The 17,125-nt window shown below is 46.2% G+C and overlaps 11 non-coding genes across 11 annotated transcripts; all 11 read left to right on the top strand.

Moving 5' to 3' along the window:
- The first annotated feature begins 146 nt into the window (after positions 1-146).
- LOC142277080 (U2 spliceosomal RNA) lies at positions 147-337 on the top strand. Its single transcript, XR_012740431.1, has one exon. It is a non-coding gene; the product is annotated as a U2 spliceosomal RNA (small nuclear RNA).
- A 1,387-nt stretch (positions 338-1,724) lies between these two features.
- On the top strand, positions 1,725-1,915 carry LOC142277079 (U2 spliceosomal RNA). The gene has a single exon (XR_012740430.1). It is a non-coding gene; the product is annotated as a U2 spliceosomal RNA (small nuclear RNA).
- A 1,386-nt stretch (positions 1,916-3,301) lies between these two features.
- On the top strand, positions 3,302-3,493 carry LOC142277092 (U2 spliceosomal RNA). The gene has a single exon (XR_012740441.1). It is a non-coding gene; the product is annotated as a U2 spliceosomal RNA (small nuclear RNA).
- Positions 3,494-4,880: 1,387 nt separating this feature from the next.
- Positions 4,881-5,071, top strand: LOC142277078 (U2 spliceosomal RNA). Its single transcript, XR_012740429.1, has one exon. It is a non-coding gene; the product is annotated as a U2 spliceosomal RNA (small nuclear RNA).
- Positions 5,072-6,459: 1,388 nt separating this feature from the next.
- LOC142277077 (U2 spliceosomal RNA) lies at positions 6,460-6,650 on the top strand. The gene has a single exon (XR_012740428.1). It is a non-coding gene; the product is annotated as a U2 spliceosomal RNA (small nuclear RNA).
- Positions 6,651-8,037: 1,387 nt separating this feature from the next.
- Positions 8,038-8,228, top strand: LOC142277075 (U2 spliceosomal RNA). Its single transcript, XR_012740426.1, has one exon. It is a non-coding gene; the product is annotated as a U2 spliceosomal RNA (small nuclear RNA).
- A 1,390-nt stretch (positions 8,229-9,618) lies between these two features.
- LOC142277073 (U2 spliceosomal RNA) lies at positions 9,619-9,809 on the top strand. The gene has a single exon (XR_012740425.1). It is a non-coding gene; the product is annotated as a U2 spliceosomal RNA (small nuclear RNA).
- A 1,387-nt stretch (positions 9,810-11,196) lies between these two features.
- LOC142277072 (U2 spliceosomal RNA) lies at positions 11,197-11,387 on the top strand. The gene has a single exon (XR_012740424.1). It is a non-coding gene; the product is annotated as a U2 spliceosomal RNA (small nuclear RNA).
- A 1,387-nt stretch (positions 11,388-12,774) lies between these two features.
- Positions 12,775-12,965, top strand: LOC142277071 (U2 spliceosomal RNA). The gene has a single exon (XR_012740423.1). It is a non-coding gene; the product is annotated as a U2 spliceosomal RNA (small nuclear RNA).
- A 1,387-nt stretch (positions 12,966-14,352) lies between these two features.
- Positions 14,353-14,543, top strand: LOC142277070 (U2 spliceosomal RNA). Its single transcript, XR_012740422.1, has one exon. It is a non-coding gene; the product is annotated as a U2 spliceosomal RNA (small nuclear RNA).
- Positions 14,544-15,930: 1,387 nt separating this feature from the next.
- Positions 15,931-16,121, top strand: LOC142277069 (U2 spliceosomal RNA). The gene has a single exon (XR_012740421.1). It is a non-coding gene; the product is annotated as a U2 spliceosomal RNA (small nuclear RNA).
- Positions 16,122-17,125: the final 1,004 nt, after the last annotated feature.

Raw genomic sequence — 17,125 nt, 5'->3', positions numbered from 1 at the left:
GGCTCTGCAAAGCAGCCTTTTCAAGGGTTGGCTTGGGTGACAAAATGTCTTGTGTAGGCGTGGGTTTGTCTCCCTCTCGCTCTCTCTCCCTAAGATGTGTCCGGCATAGGCCAGGGTGCCACTCGAGGCCCAAACCAATTCTGGTTATCGCTTCTCGGCCTTTTGGCTAAGATCAAGTGTAGTATCTGTTCTTATCAGTTTAATATCTGATACGTCCCCTATCTGGGGACCATATATTAAATGGATTTTTAGAACAGGGAGATGGAAAAAGAGCTTGCTCTGTCCACTCCACGCATTGACCTGGTATTGCAGTACCTCCAGGAACGGTGCACCCCTTCTTAACCCAGTTTCCAAAAGCAGAACTCAATTCACCTGATTCATATTAGCCCGATTTAATGAATTGGAAGAAAGCATACGTCTTCATATGCACCTCAATTTGGCCCATTCACTTTTCACACTTCCTCCTTTTGTTTTTTATCTTTCACACTTTTGACTTTCTTTATTCATCCAAATAGCAAACTCATCACCACTCAACCTGACCAACTCGGCTATGTCCCCGTGCTGCAGTTCTCTGTCTTATCTAGATCATTTGCAATTGAATGGAATAGATCCCTTTTGGACAAAGTGGATTCACCTGCTGCTGCAGTGACCACAGGTGTGATAACATCTAGAATTGGCATCTGGTGCGATCTCTCCGCTTCCACTCCAAAGAAAGTTACCTGTTTATTCCTATCATGCATTGGTTTTTGGGGTTTTCTTTGAGTAATGATGATCTCTTTAGTAGTCTGTTGGCGCCCTCTCCTGGAGGAATAGTTTGCTTGCTCTTGGACATTCTAAAAGAGAGGTCATGATAGACATTGAGCTTCTGAGCTCAATTGGGGAAAGTCATGGGTGATGAATGTTTGCAACCTACTGCGAAGCCTCATACCGCAATATAAGGAACGTCAAATACTAAGAAAGGGCGGCCTATGAAAGAATTACTACTTTCAATAAGTACACTTAAACGGCTAATTGGGAATAGAAAAACTGTAAAAAGCCCTCTGAGAAAGCCCCCCTCTAACCTTTGATAGTAAGCTTTTCTGTAGTCTGCCTGTTGATGTATTTTCCGTTTGAACTGTGCACAACATGAAGAGACGGAACACTGGCGGCTTGTCACAATGCCCCCCGATGACATCACAATAGCGCTGCTGCCTAGAAAACAAGCTGCGCAGAAGAAGTTGTTCTTTGGGTGGGAGGGTGGGCTAGTGGAAGGAGGGGGCAATCTCTTTTTTTCCCGGGTGGTAGGGGGATGACAGGAGAAGGGAAGCGGGTGGTGAGAAAGGTACAGAGGGCAGGGTTTGGGGGCTGGGAAGGAAAGGGAAAAGATTAGGGTTTGGGGATGATGAAAGGGCTTTCTACGGGTAAGGATGGCAAAGGGTGGCAGTGACGGAAAGTCAGGCAACCTGTCCTGTCCGTCTTTTTGTATCGTGAATTGGAAAGACTGCAAGGGGGAGGGGAGTTGCTTGCGCCCTAAAGGAGGAGTTATTCAGATTCATTGCAGTGGGCGGCGGCTGCAAAACGCACCATTCTTCTTGTTTTGGCTCTGCAAAGCAGCCTTTTCAAGGGTTGGCTTGGGTGACAAAATGTCTTGTGTAGGCGTGGGTTTGTCTCCCTCTCGCTCTCTCTCCCTAAGATGTGTCCGGCATAGGCCAGGGTGCCACTCGAGGCCCAAACCAATTCTGGTTATCGCTTCTCGGCCTTTTGGCTAAGATCAAGTGTAGTATCTGTTCTTATCAGTTTAATATCTGATACGTCCCCTATCTGGGGACCATATATTAAATGGATTTTTAGAACAGGGAGATGGAAAAAGAGCTTGCTCTGTCCACTCCACGCATTGACCTGGTATTGCAGTACCTCCAGGAACGGTGCACCCCTTCTTAACCCAGTTTCCAAAAGCAGAACTCAATTCACCTGATTCATATTAGCCCGATTTAATGAATTGGAAGAAAGCATACGTCTTCATATGCACCTCAATTTGGCCCATTCACTTTTCACACTTCCTCCTTTTGTTTTTTATCTTTCACACTTTTGACTTTCTTTATTCATCCAAATAGCAAACTCATCACCACTCAACCTGACCAACTCGGCTATGTCCCCGTGCTGCAGTTCTCTGTCTTATCTAGATCATTTGCAATTGAATGGAATAGATCCCTTTTGGACAAAGTGGATTCACCTGCTGCTGCAGTGACCACAGGTGTGATAACATCTAGAATTGGCATCTGGTGCGATCTCTCCGCTTCCACTCCAAAGAAAGTTACCTGTTTATTCCTATCATGCATTGGTTTTTGGGGTTTTCTTTGAGTAATGATGATCTCTTTAGTAGTCTGTTGGCGCCCTCTCCTGGAGGAATAGTTTGCTTGCTCTTGGACATTCTAAAAGAGAGGTCATGATAGACATTGAGCTTCTGAGCTCAATTGGGGAAAGTCATGGGTGATGAATGTTTGCAACCTACTGCGAAGCCTCATACCGCAATATAAGGAACGTCAAATACTAAGAAAGGGCGGCCTATGAAAGAATTACTACTTTCAATAAGTACACTTAAACGGCTAATTGGGAATAGAAAAACTGTAAAAAGCCCTCTGAGAAAGCCCCCCCTCTAACCTTTGATAGTAAGCTTTTCTGTAGTCTGCCTGTTGATGTATTTTCCGTTTGAACTGTGCACAACATGAAGAGACGGAACACTGGCGGCTTGTCACAATGCCCCCCGATGACATCACAATAGCGCTGCTGCCTAGAAAACAAGCTGCGCAGAAGAAGTTGTTCTTTGGGTGGGAGGGTGGGCTAGTGGAAGGAGGGGGCAATCTCTTTTTTTCCCGGGTGTAGGGGGATGACAGGAGAAGGGAAGCGGGTGGTGAGAAAGGTACAGAGGGCAGGGTTTGGGGGCTGGGAAGGAAAGGGAAAAGATTAGGGTTTGGGGATGATGAAAGGGCTTTCTACGGGTAAGGATGGCAAAGGGTGGCAGTGACGGAAAGTCAGGCAACCTGTCCTGTCCGTCTTTTTGTATCGTGAATTGGAAAGACTGCAAGGGGAGGGGGAGTTGCTTGCGCCCTAAAGGAGGAGTTATTCAGATTCATTGCAGTGGGCGGCGGCTGCAAAACGCACCATTCTTCTTGTTTTGGCTCTGCAAAGCAGCCTTTTCAAGGGTTGGCTTGGGTGACAAAATGTCTTGTGTAGGCGTGGGTTTGTCTCCCTCTCGCTCTCTCTCCCTAAGATGTGTCCGCATAGGCCAGGGTGCCACTCGAGGCCCAAACCAATTCTGGTTATCGCTTCTCGGCCTTTTGGCTAAGATCAAGTGTAGTATCTGTTCTTATCAGTTTAATATCTGATACGTCCCCTATCTGGGGACCATATATTAAATGGATTTTTAGAACAGGGGAGATGGAAAAAGAGCTTGCTCTGTCCACTCCACGCATTGACCTGGTATTGCAGTACCTCCAGGAACGGTGCACCCCTTCTTAACCCAGTTTCCAAAAGCAGAACTCAATTCACCTGATTCATATTAGCCCGATTTAATGAATTGGAAGAAAGCATACGTCTTCATATGCACCTCAATTTGGCCCATTCACTTTTCACACTTCCTCCTTTTGTTTTTTATCTTTCACACTTTTGACTTTCTTTATTCATCCAAATAGCAAACTCATCACCACTCAACCTGACCAACTCGGCTATGTCCCCGTGCTGCAGTTCTCTGTCTTATCTAGATCATTTGCAATTGAATGGAATAGATCCCTTTTGGACAAAGTGGATTCACCTGCTGCTGCAGTGACCACAGGTGTGATAACATCTAGAATTGGCATCTGGTGCGATCTCTCCGCTTCCACTCCAAAGAAAGTTACCTGTTTATTCCTATCATGCATTGGTTTTTGGGGTTTTCTTTGAGTAATGATGATCTCTTTAGTAGTCTGTTGGCGCCCTCTCCTGGAGGAATAGTTTGCTTGCTCTTGGACATTCTAAAAGAGAGGTCATGATAGACATTGAGCTTCTGAGCTCAATTGGGGAAAGTCATGGGTGATGAATGTTTGCAACCTACTGCGAAGCCTCATACCGCAATATAAGGAACGTCAAATACTAAGAAAGGGCGGCCTATGAAAGAATTACTACTTTCAATAAGTACACTTAAACGGCTAATTGGGAATAGAAAAACTGTAAAAAGCCCTCTGAGAAAGCCCCCCTCTAACCTTTGATAGTAAGCTTTTCTGTAGTCTGCCTGTTGATGTATTTTCCGTTTGAACTGTGCACAACATGAAGAGACGGAACACTGGCGGCTTGTCACAATGCCCCCCGATGACATCACAATAGCGCTGCTGCCTAGAAAACAAGCTGCGCAGAAGAAGTTGTTCTTTGGGTGGGAGGGTGGGCTAGTGGAAGGAGGGGGCAATCTCTTTTTTTCCCGGGTGGTAGGGGGATGACAGGAGAAGGGAAGCGGGTGGTGAGAAAGGTACAGAGGGCAGGGTTTGGGGGCTGGGAAGGAAAGGGAAAAGATTAGGGTTTGGGGATGATGAAAGGGCTTTCTACGGGTAAGGATGGCAAAGGGTGGCAGTGACGGAAAGTCAGGCAACCTGTCCTGTCCGTCTTTTTGTATCGTGAATTGGAAAGACTGCAAGGGGGAGGGGAGTTGCTTGCGCCCTAAAGGAGGAGTTATTCAGATTCATTGCAGTGGGCGGCGGCTGCAAAACGCACCATTCTTCTTGTTTTGGCTCTGCAAAGCAGCCTTTTCAAGGGTTGGCTTGGGTGACAAAATGTCTTGTGTAGGCGTGGGTTTGTCTCCCTCTCGCTCTCTCTCCCTAAGATGTGTCCGGCATAGGCCAGGGTGCCACTCGAGGCCCAAACCAATTCTGGTTATCGCTTCTCGGCCTTTTGGCTAAGATCAAGTGTAGTATCTGTTCTTATCAGTTTAATATCTGATACGTCCCCTATCTGGGGACCATATATTAAATGGATTTTTAGAACAGGGAGATGGAAAAAGAGCTTGCTCTGTCCACTCCACGCATTGACCTGGTATTGCAGTACCTCCAGGAACGGTGCACCCCTTCTTAACCCAGTTTCCAAAAGCAGAACTCAATTCACCTGATTCATATTAGCCCGATTTAATGAATTGGAAGAAAGCATACGTCTTCATATGCACCTCAATTTGGCCCATTCACTTTTCACACTTCCTCCTTTTGTTTTTTATCTTTCACACTTTTGACTTTCTTTATTCATCCAAATAGCAAACTCATCACCACTCAACCTGACCAACTCGGCTATGTCCCCGTGCTGCAGTTCTCTGTCTTATCTAGATCATTTGCAATTGAATGGAATAGATCCCTTTTGGACAAAGTGGATTCACCTGCTGCTGCAGTGACCACAGGTGTGATAACATCTAGAATTGGCATCTGGTGCGATCTCTCCGCTTCCACTCCAAAGAAAGTTACCTGTTTATTCCTATCATGCATTGGTTTTTGGGGTTTTCTTTGAGTAATGATGATCTCTTTAGTAGTCTGTTGGCGCCCTCTCCTGGAGGAATAGTTTGCTTGCTCTTGGACATTCTAAAAGAGAGGTCATGATAGACATTGAGCTTCTGAGCTCAATTGGGGAAAGTCATGGGTGATGAATGTTTGCAACCTACTGCGAAGCCTCATACCGCAATATAAGGAACGTCAAATACTAAGAAAGGGCGGCCTATGAAAGAATTACTACTTTCAATAAGTACACTTAAACGGCTAATTGGGAATAGAAAAACTGTAAAAAGCCCTCTGAGAAAGCCCCCCTCTAACCTTTGATAGTAAGCTTTTCTGTAGTCTGCCTGTTGATGTATTTTCCGTTTGAACTGTGCACAACATGAAGAGACGGAACACTGGCGGCTTGTCACAATGCCCCCCGATGACATCACAATAGCGCTGCTGCCTAGAAAACAAGCTGCGCAGAAGAAGTTGTTCTTTGGGTGGGAGGGTGGGCTAGTGGAAGGAGGGGGCAATCTCTTTTTTTCCCGGGTGGTAGGGGGGATGACAGGAGAAGGGAAGCGGGTGGTGAGAAAGGTACAGAGGGCAGGGTTTGGGGGCTGGGAAGGAAAGGGAAAAGATTAGGGTTTGGGGATGATGAAAGGGCTTTCTACGGGTAAGGATGGCAAAGGGTGGCAGTGACGGAAAGTCAGGCAACCTGTCCTGTCCGTCTTTTTGTATCGTGAATTGGAAAGACTGCAAGGGGGAGGGGAGTTGCTTGCGCCCTAAAGGAGGAGTTATTCAGATTCATTGCAGTGGGCGGCGGCTGCAAAACGCACCATTCTTCTTGTTTTGGCTCTGCAAAGCAGCCTTTTCAAGGGTTGGCTTGGGTGACAAAATGTCTTGTGTAGGCGTGGGTTTGTCTCCCTCTCGCTCTCTCTCCCTAAGATGTGTCCGGCATAGGCCAGGGTGCCACTCGAGGCCCAAACCAATTCTGGTTATCGCTTCTCGGCCTTTTGGCTAAGATCAAGTGTAGTATCTGTTCTTATCAGTTTAATATCTGATACGTCCCCTATCTGGGGACCATATATTAAATGGATTTTTAGAACAGGGAGATGGAAAAAGAGCTTGCTCTGTCCACTCCACGCATTGACCTGGTATTGCAGTACCTCCAGGAACGGTGCACCCCTTCTTAACCCAGTTTCCAAAAGCAGAACTCAATTCACCTGATTCATATTAGCCCGATTTAATGAATTGGAAGAAAGCATACGTCTTCATATGCACCTCAATTTGGCCCATTCACTTTTCACACTTCCTCCTTTTGTTTTTTATCTTTCACACTTTTGACTTTCTTTATTCATCCAAATAGCAAACTCATCACCACTCAACCTGACCAACTCGGCTATGTCCCCGTGCTGCAGTTCTCTGTCTTATCTAGATCATTTGCAATTGAATGGAATAGATCCCTTTTGGACAAAGTGGATTCACCTGCTGCTGCAGTGACCACAGGTGTGATAACATCTAGAATTGGCATCTGGTGCGATCTCTCCGCTTCCACTCCAAAGAAAGTTACCTGTTTATTCCTATCATGCATTGGTTTTTGGGGTTTTCTTTGAGTAATGATGATCTCTTTAGTAGTCTGTTGGCGCCCTCTCCTGGAGGAATAGTTTGCTTGCTCTTGGACATTCTAAAAGAGAGGTCATGATAGACATTGAGCTTCTGAGCTCAATTGGGGAAAGTCATGGGTGATGAATGTTTGCAACCTACTGCGAAGCCTCATACCGCAATATAAGGAACGTCAAATACTAAGAAAGGGCGGCCTATGAAAGAATTACTACTTTCAATAAGTACACTTAAACGGCTAATTGGGAATAGAAAAACTGTAAAAAGCCCTCTGAGAAAGCCCCCCTCTAACCTTTGATAGTAAGCTTTTCTGTAGTCTGCCTGTTGATGTATTTTCCGTTTGAACTGTGCACAACATGAAGAGACGGAACACTGGCGGCTTGTCACAATGCCCCCCGATGACATCACAATAGCGCTGCTGCCTAGAAAACAAGCTGCGCAGAAGAAGTTGTTCTTTGGGTGGGAGGGTGGGCTAGTGGAAGGAGGGGGCAATCTCTTTTTTTCCCGGGTGGTAGGGGGATGACAGGAGAAGGGAAGCGGGTGGTGAGAAAGGTACAGAGGGCAGGGTTTGGGGGCTGGGAAGGAAAGGGAAAAGATTAGGGTTTGGGGATGATGAAAGGGCTTTCTACGGGTAAGGATGGCAAAGGGTGGCAGTGACGGAAAGTCAGGCAACCTGTCCTGTCCGTCTTTTTGTATCGTGAATTGGAAAGACTGCAAGGGGGAGGGGAGTTGCTTGCGCCCTAAAGGAGGAGTTATTCAGATTCATTGCAGTGGGCGGCGGCTGCAAAACGCACCATTCTTCTTGTTTTGGCTCTGCAAAGCAGCCTTTTCAAGGGTTGGCTTGGGTGACAAAATGTCTTGTGTAGGCGTGGGTTTGTCTCCCTCTCGCTCTCTCTCCCTAAGATGTGTCCGGCATAGGCCAGGGTGCCACTCGAGGCCCAAACCAATTCTGGTTATCGCTTCTCGGCCTTTTGGCTAAGATCAAGTGTAGTATCTGTTCTTATCAGTTTAATATCTGATACGTCCCCTATCTGGGGACCATATATTAAATGGATTTTTAGAACAGGGAGATGGAAAAAGAGCTTGCTCTGTCCACTCCACGCATTGACCTGGTATTGCAGTACCTCCAGGAACGGTGCACCCCTTCTTAACCCAGTTTCCAAAAGCAGAACTCAATTCACCTGATTCATATTAGCCCGATTTAATGAATTGGAAGAAAGCATACGTCTTCATATGCACCTCAATTTGGCCCATTCACTTTTCACACTTCCTCCTTTTGTTTTTTATCTTTCACACTTTTGACTTTCTTTATTCATCCAAATAGCAAACTCATCACCACTCAACCTGACCAACTCGGCTATGTCCCCGTGCTGCAGTTCTCTGTCTTATCTAGATCATTTGCAATTGAATGGAATAGATCCCTTTTGGACAAAGTGGATTCACCTGCTGCTGCAGTGACCACAGGTGTGATAACATCTAGAATTGGCATCTGGTGCGATCTCTCCGCTTCCACTCCAAAGAAAGTTACCTGTTTATTCCTATCATGCATTGGTTTTTGGGGTTTTCTTTGAGTAATGATGATCTCTTTAGTAGTCTGTTGGCGCCCTCTCCTGGAGGAATAGTTTGCTTGCTCTTGGACATTCTAAAAGAGAGGTCATGATAGACATTGAGCTTCTGAGCTCAATTGGGGGAAAGTCATGGGTGATGAATGTTTGCAACCTACTGCGAAGCCTCATACCGCAATATAAGGAACGTCAAATACTAAGAAAGGGCGGCCTATGAAAGAATTACTACTTTCAATAAGTACACTTAAACGGCTAATTGGGAATAGAAAAACTGTAAAAAGCCCTCTGAGAAAGCCCCCCTCTAACCTTTGATAGTAAGCTTTTCTGTAGTCTGCCTGTTGATGTATTTTCCGTTTGAACTGTGCACAACATGAAGAGACGGAACACTGGCGGCTTGTCACAATGCCCCCCGATGACATCACAATAGCGCTGCTGCCTAGAAAACAAGCTGCGCAGAAGAAGTTGTTCTTTGGGTGGGAGGGTGGGCTAGTGGAAGGAGGGGGCAATCTCTTTTTTTCCCGGGTGGTAGGGGGATGACAGGAGAAGGGAAGCGGGTGGTGAGAAAGGTACAGAGGGCAGGGTTTGGGGGCTGGGAAGGAAAGGGAAAAGATTAGGGTTTGGGGATGATGAAAGGGCTTTCTACGGGTAAGGATGGCAAAGGGTGTGGCAGTGACGGAAAGTCAGGCAACCTGTCCTGTCCGTCTTTTTGTATCGTGAATTGGAAAGACTGCAAGGGGGAGGGGAGTTGCTTGCGCCCTAAAGGAGGAGTTATTCAGATTCATTGCAGTGGGCGGCGGCTGCAAAACGCACCATTCTTCTTGTTTTGGCTCTGCAAAGCAGCCTTTTCAAGGGTTGGCTTGGGTGACAAAATGTCTTGTGTAGGCGTGGGTTTGTCTCCCTCTCGCTCTCTCTCCCTAAGATGTGTCCGGCATAGGCCAGGGTGCCACTCGAGGCCCAAACCAATTCTGGTTATCGCTTCTCGGCCTTTTGGCTAAGATCAAGTGTAGTATCTGTTCTTATCAGTTTAATATCTGATACGTCCCCTATCTGGGGACCATATATTAAATGGATTTTTAGAACAGGGAGATGGAAAAAGAGCTTGCTCTGTCCACTCCACGCATTGACCTGGTATTGCAGTACCTCCAGGAACGGTGCACCCCTTCTTAACCCAGTTTCCAAAAGCAGAACTCAATTCACCTGATTCATATTAGCCCGATTTAATGAATTGGAAGAAAGCATACGTCTTCATATGCACCTCAATTTGGCCCATTCACTTTTCACACTTCCTCCTTTTGTTTTTTATCTTTCACACTTTTGACTTTCTTTATTCATCCAAATAGCAAACTCATCACCACTCAACCTGACCAACTCGGCTATGTCCCCGTGCTGCAGTTCTCTGTCTTATCTAGATCATTTGCAATTGAATGGAATAGATCCCTTTTGGACAAAGTGGATTCACCTGCTGCTGCAGTGACCACAGGTGTGATAACATCTAGAATTGGCATCTGGTGCGATCTCTCCGCTTCCACTCCAAAGAAAGTTACCTGTTTATTCCTATCATGCATTGGTTTTTGGGGTTTTCTTTGAGTAATGATGATCTCTTTAGTAGTCTGTTGGCGCCCTCTCCTGGAGGAATAGTTTGCTTGCTCTTGGACATTCTAAAAGAGAGGTCATGATAGACATTGAGCTTCTGAGCTCAATTGGGGAAAGTCATGGGTGATGAATGTTTGCAACCTACTGCGAAGCCTCATACCGCAATATAAGGAACGTCAAATACTAAGAAAGGGCGGCCTATGAAAGAATTACTACTTTCAATAAGTACACTTAAACGGCTAATTGGGAATAGAAAAACTGTAAAAAGCCCTCTGAGAAAGCCCCCCTCTAACCTTTGATAGTAAGCTTTTCTGTAGTCTGCCTGTTGATGTATTTTCCGTTTGAACTGTGCACAACATGAAGAGACGGAACACTGGCGGCTTGTCACAATGCCCCCCGATGACATCACAATAGCGCTGCTGCCTAGAAAACAAGCTGCGCAGAAGAAGTTGTTCTTTGGGTGGGAGGGTGGGCTAGTGGAAGGAGGGGGCAATCTCTTTTTTTCCCGGGTGGTAGGGGGATGACAGGAGAAGGGAAGCGGGTGGTGAGAAAGGTACAGAGGGCAGGGTTTGGGGGCTGGGAAGGAAAGGGAAAAGATTAGGGTTTGGGGATGATGAAAGGGCTTTCTACGGGTAAGGATGGCAAAGGGTGGCAGTGACGGAAAGTCAGGCAACCTGTCCTGTCCGTCTTTTTGTATCGTGAATTGGAAAGACTGCAAGGGGGAGGGGAGTTGCTTGCGCCCTAAAGGAGGAGTTATTCAGATTCATTGCAGTGGGCGGCGGCTGCAAAACGCACCATTCTTCTTGTTTTGGCTCTGCAAAGCAGCCTTTTCAAGGGTTGGCTTGGGTGACAAAATGTCTTGTGTAGGCGTGGGTTTGTCTCCCTCTCGCTCTCTCTCCCTAAGATGTGTCCGGCATAGGCCAGGGTGCCACTCGAGGCCCAAACCAATTCTGGTTATCGCTTCTCGGCCTTTTGGCTAAGATCAAGTGTAGTATCTGTTCTTATCAGTTTAATATCTGATACGTCCCCTATCTGGGGACCATATATTAAATGGATTTTTAGAACAGGGAGATGGAAAAAGAGCTTGCTCTGTCCACTCCACGCATTGACCTGGTATTGCAGTACCTCCAGGAACGGTGCACCCCTTCTTAACCCAGTTTCCAAAAGCAGAACTCAATTCACCTGATTCATATTAGCCCGATTTAATGAATTGGAAGAAAGCATACGTCTTCATATGCACCTCAATTTGGCCCATTCACTTTTCACACTTCCTCCTTTTGTTTTTTATCTTTCACACTTTTGACTTTCTTTATTCATCCAAATAGCAAACTCATCACCACTCAACCTGACCAACTCGGCTATGTCCCCGTGCTGCAGTTCTCTGTCTTATCTAGATCATTTGCAATTGAATGGAATAGATCCCTTTTGGACAAAGTGGATTCACCTGCTGCTGCAGTGACCACAGGTGTGATAACATCTAGAATTGGCATCTGGTGCGATCTCTCCGCTTCCACTCCAAAGAAAGTTACCTGTTTATTCCTATCATGCATTGGTTTTTGGGGTTTTCTTTGAGTAATGATGATCTCTTTAGTAGTCTGTTGGCGCCCTCTCCTGGAGGAATAGTTTGCTTGCTCTTGGACATTCTAAAAGAGAGGTCATGATAGACATTGAGCTTCTGAGCTCAATTGGGGAAAGTCATGGGTGATGAATGTTTGCAACCTACTGCGAAGCCTCATACCGCAATATAAGGAACGTCAAATACTAAGAAAGGGCGGCCTATGAAAGAATTACTACTTTCAATAAGTACACTTAAACGGCTAATTGGGAATAGAAAAACTGTAAAAAGCCCTCTGAGAAAGCCCCCCTCTAACCTTTGATAGTAAGCTTTTCTGTAGTCTGCCTGTTGATGTATTTTCCGTTTGAACTGTGCACAACATGAAGAGACGGAACACTGGCGGCTTGTCACAATGCCCCCCGATGACATCACAATAGCGCTGCTGCCTAGAAAACAAGCTGCGCAGAAGAAGTTGTTCTTTGGGTGGGAGGGTGGGCTAGTGGAAGGAGGGGGCAATCTCTTTTTTTCCCGGGTGGTAGGGGGATGACAGGAGAAGGGAAGCGGGTGGTGAGAAAGGTACAGAGGGCAGGGTTTGGGGGCTGGGAAGGAAAGGGAAAAGATTAGGGTTTGGGGATGATGAAAGGGCTTTCTACGGGTAAGGATGGCAAAGGGTGGCAGTGACGGAAAGTCAGGCAACCTGTCCTGTCCGTCTTTTTGTATCGTGAATTGGAAAGACTGCAAGGGGGAGGGGAGTTGCTTGCGCCCTAAAGGAGGAGTTATTCAGATTCATTGCAGTGGGCGGCGGCTGCAAAACGCACCATTCTTCTTGTTTTGGCTCTGCAAAGCAGCCTTTTCAAGGGTTGGCTTGGGTGACAAAATGTCTTGTGTAGGCGTGGGTTTGTCTCCCTCTCGCTCTCTCTCCCTAAGATGTGTCCGGCATAGGCCAGGGTGCCACTCGAGGCCCAAACCAATTCTGGTTATCGCTTCTCGGCCTTTTGGCTAAGATCAAGTGTAGTATCTGTTCTTATCAGTTTAATATCTGATACGTCCCCTATCTGGGGACCATATATTAAATGGATTTTTAGAACAGGGAGATGGAAAAAGAGCTTGCTCTGTCCACTCCACGCATTGACCTGGTATTGCAGTACCTCCAGGAACGGTGCACCCCTTCTTAACCCAGTTTCCAAAAGCAGAACTCAATTCACCTGATTCATATTAGCCCGATTTAATGAATTGGAAGAAAGCATACGTCTTCATATGCACCTCAATTTGGCCCATTCACTTTTCACACTTCCTCCTTTTGTTTTTTATCTTTCACACTTTTGACTTTCTTTATTCATCCAAATAGCAAACTCATCACCACTCAACCTGACCAACTCGGCTATGTCCCCGTGCTGCAGTTCTCTGTCTTATCTAGATCATTTGCAATTGAATGGAATAGATCCCTTTTGGACAAAGTGGATTCACCTGCTGCTGCAGTGACCACAGGTGTGATAACATCTAGAATTGGCATCTGGTGCGATCTCTCCGCTTCCACTCCAAAGAAAGTTACCTGTTTATTCCTATCATGCATTGGTTTTTGGGGTTTTCTTTGAGTAATGATGATCTCTTTAGTAGTCTGTTGGCGCCCTCTCCTGGAGGAATAGTTTGCTTGCTCTTGGACATTCTAAAAGAGAGGTCATGATAGACATTGAGCTTCTGAGCTCAATTGGGGAAAGTCATGGGTGATGAATGTTTGCAACCTACTGCGAAGCCTCATACCGCAATATAAGGAACGTCAAATACTAAGAAAGGGCGGCCTATGAAAGAATTACTACTTTCAATAAGTACACTTAAACGGCTAATTGGGAATAGAAAAACTGTAAAAAGCCCTCTGAGAAAGCCCCCCTCTAACCTTTGATAGTAAGCTTTTCTGTAGTCTGCCTGTTGATGTATTTTCCGTTTGAACTGTGCACAACATGAAGAGACGGAACACTGGCGGCTTGTCACAATGCCCCCCGATGACATCACAATAGCGCTGCTGCCTAGAAAACAAGCTGCGCAGAAGAAGTTGTTCTTTGGGTGGGAGGGTGGGCTAGTGGAAGGAGGGGGCAATCTCTTTTTTTCCCGGGTGGTAGGGGGATGACAGGAGAAGGGAAGCGGGTGGTGAGAAAGGTACAGAGGGCAGGGTTTGGGGGCTGGGAAGGAAAGGGAAAAGATTAGGGTTTGGGGATGATGAAAGGGCTTTCTACGGGTAAGGATGGCAAAGGGTGGCAGTGACGGAAAGTCAGGCAACCTGTCCTGTCCGTCTTTTTGTATCGTGAATTGGAAAGACTGCAAGGGGGAGGGGAGTTGCTTGCGCCCTAAAGGAGGAGTTATTCAGATTCATTGCAGTGGGCGGCGGCTGCAAAACGCACCATTCTTCTTGTTTTGGCTCTGCAAAGCAGCCTTTTCAAGGGTTGGCTTGGGTGACAAAATGTCTTGTGTAGGCGTGGGTTTGTCTCCCTCTCGCTCTCTCTCCCTAAGATGTGTCCGGCATAGGCCAGGGTGCCACTCGAGGCCCAAACCAATTCTGGTTATCGCTTCTCGGCCTTTTGGCTAAGATCAAGTGTAGTATCTGTTCTTATCAGTTTAATATCTGATACGTCCCCTATCTGGGGACCATATATTAAATGGATTTTTAGAACAGGGAGATGGAAAAAGAGCTTGCTCTGTCCACTCCACGCATTGACCTGGTATTGCAGTACCTCCAGGAACGGTGCACCCCTTCTTAACCCAGTTTCCAAAAGCAGAACTCAATTCACCTGATTCATATTAGCCCGATTTAATGAATTGGAAGAAAGCATACGTCTTCATATGCACCTCAATTTGGCCCATTCACTTTTCACACTTCCTCCTTTTGTTTTTTATCTTTCACACTTTTGACTTTCTTTATTCATCCAAATAGCAAACTCATCACCACTCAACCTGACCAACTCGGCTATGTCCCCGTGCTGCAGTTCTCTGTCTTATCTAGATCATTTGCAATTGAATGGAATAGATCCCTTTTGGACAAAGTGGATTCACCTGCTGCTGCAGTGACCACAGGTGTGATAACATCTAGAATTGGCATCTGGTGCGATCTCTCCGCTTCCACTCCAAAGAAAGTTACCTGTTTATTCCTATCATGCATTGGTTTTTGGGGTTTTCTTTGAGTAATGATGATCTCTTTAGTAGTCTGTTGGCGCCCTCTCCTGGAGGAATAGTTTGCTTGCTCTTGGACATTCTAAAAGAGAGGTCATGATAGACATTGAGCTTCTGAGCTCAATTGGGGAAAGTCATGGGTGATGAATGTTTGCAACCTACTGCGAAGCCTCATACCGCAATATAAGGAACGTCAAATACTAAGAAAGGGCGGCCTATGAAAGAATTACTACTTTCAATAAGTACACTTAAACGGCTAATTGGGAATAGAAAAACTGTAAAAAGCCCTCTGAGAAAGCCCCCCTCTAACCTTTGATAGTAAGCTTTTCTGTAGTCTGCCTGTTGATGTATTTTCCGTTTGAACTGTGCACAACATGAAGAGACGGAACACTGGCGGCTTGTCACAATGCCCCCCGATGACATCACAATAGCGCTGCTGCCTAGAAAACAAGCTGCGCAGAAGAAGTTGTTCTTTGGGTGGGAGGGTGGGCTAGTGGAAGGAGGGGGCAATCTCTTTTTTTCCCGGGTGGTAGGGGGATGACAGGAGAAGGGAAGCGGGTGGTGAGAAAGGTACAGAGGGCAGGGTTTGGGGGCTGGGAAGGAAAGGGAAAAGATTAGGGTTTGGGGATGATGAAAGGGCTTTCTACGGGTAAGGATGGCAAAGGGTGGCAGTGACGGAAAGTCAGGCAACCTGTCCTGTCCGTCTTTTTGTATCGTGAATTGGAAAGACTGCAAGGGGGAGGGGAGTTGCTTGCGCCCTAAAGGAGGAGTTATTCAGATTCATTGCAGTGGGCGGCGGCTGCAAAACGCACCATTCTTCTTGTTTTGGCTCTGCAAAGCAGCCTTTTCAAGGGTTGGCTTGGGTGACAAAATGTCTTGTGTAGGCGTGGGTTTGTCTCCCTCTCGCTCTCTCTCCCTAAGATGTGTCCGGCATAGGCCAGGGTGCCACTCGAGGCCCAAACCAATTCTGGTTATCGCTTCTCGGCCTTTTGGCTAAGATCAAGTGTAGTATCTGTTCTTATCAGTTTAATATCTGATACGTCCCCTATCTGGGGACCATATATTAAATGGATTTTTAGAACAGGGAGATGGAAAAAGAGCTTGCTCTGTCCACTCCACGCATTGACCTGGTATTGCAGTACCTCCAGGAACGGTGCACCCCTTCTTAACCCAGTTTCCAAAAGCAGAACTCAATTCACCTGATTCATATTAGCCCGATTTAATGAATTGGAAGAAAGCATACGTCTTCATATGCACCTCAATTTGGCCCATTCACTTTTCACACTTCCTCCTTTTGTTTTTTATCTTTCACACTTTTGACTTTCTTTATTCATCCAAATAGCAAACTCATCACCACTCAACCTGACCAACTCGGCTATGTCCCCGTGCTGCAGTTCTCTGTCTTATCTAGATCATTTGCAATTGAATGGAATAGATCCCTTTTGGACAAAGTGGATTCACCTGCTGCTGCAGTGACCACAGGTGTGATAACATCTAGAATTGGCATCTGGTGCGATCTCTCCGCTTCCACTCCAAAGAAAGTTACCTGTTTATTCCTATCATGCATTGGTTTTTGGGGTTTTCTTTGAGTAATGATGATCTCTTTAGTAGTCTGTTGGCGCCCTCTCCTGGAGGAATAGTTTGCTTGCTCTTGGACATTCTAAAAGAGAGGTCATGATAGACATTGAGCTTCTGAGCTCAATTGGGGAAAGTCATGGGTGATGAATGTTTGCAACCTACTGCGAAGCCTCATACCGCAATATAAGGAACGTCAAATACTAAGAAAGGGCGGCCTATGAAAGAATTACTACTTTCAATAAGTACACTTAAACGGCTAATTGGGAATAGAAAAACTGTAAAAAGCCCTCTGAGAAAGCCCCCCTCTAACCTTTGATAGTAAGCTTTTCTGTAGTCTGCCTGTTGATGTATTTTCCGTTTGAACTGTGCACAACATGAAGAGACGGAACACTGGCGGCTTGTCACAATGCCCCCCGATGACATCACAATAGCGCTGCTGCCTAGAAAACAAGCTGCGCAGAAGAAGTTGTTCTTTGGGTGGGAGGGTGGGCTAGTGGAAGGAGGGGGCAATCTCTTTTTTTCCCGGGTGGTAGGGGGATGACAGGAGAAGGGAAGCGGGTGGTGAGAAAGGTACAGAGGGCAGGGTTTGG

The sequence above is a fragment of the Anomaloglossus baeobatrachus genome, unplaced genomic scaffold (genome assembly GCF_048569485.1).
Source record: "Anomaloglossus baeobatrachus isolate aAnoBae1 unplaced genomic scaffold, aAnoBae1.hap1 Scaffold_4060, whole genome shotgun sequence".
Classification (NCBI taxonomy): domain Eukaryota; kingdom Metazoa; phylum Chordata; class Amphibia; order Anura; family Aromobatidae; genus Anomaloglossus; species Anomaloglossus baeobatrachus.
Note: the sequence above shows the minus strand (reverse complement) of the source record. Positions and strands in the feature narration are given on the sequence as shown.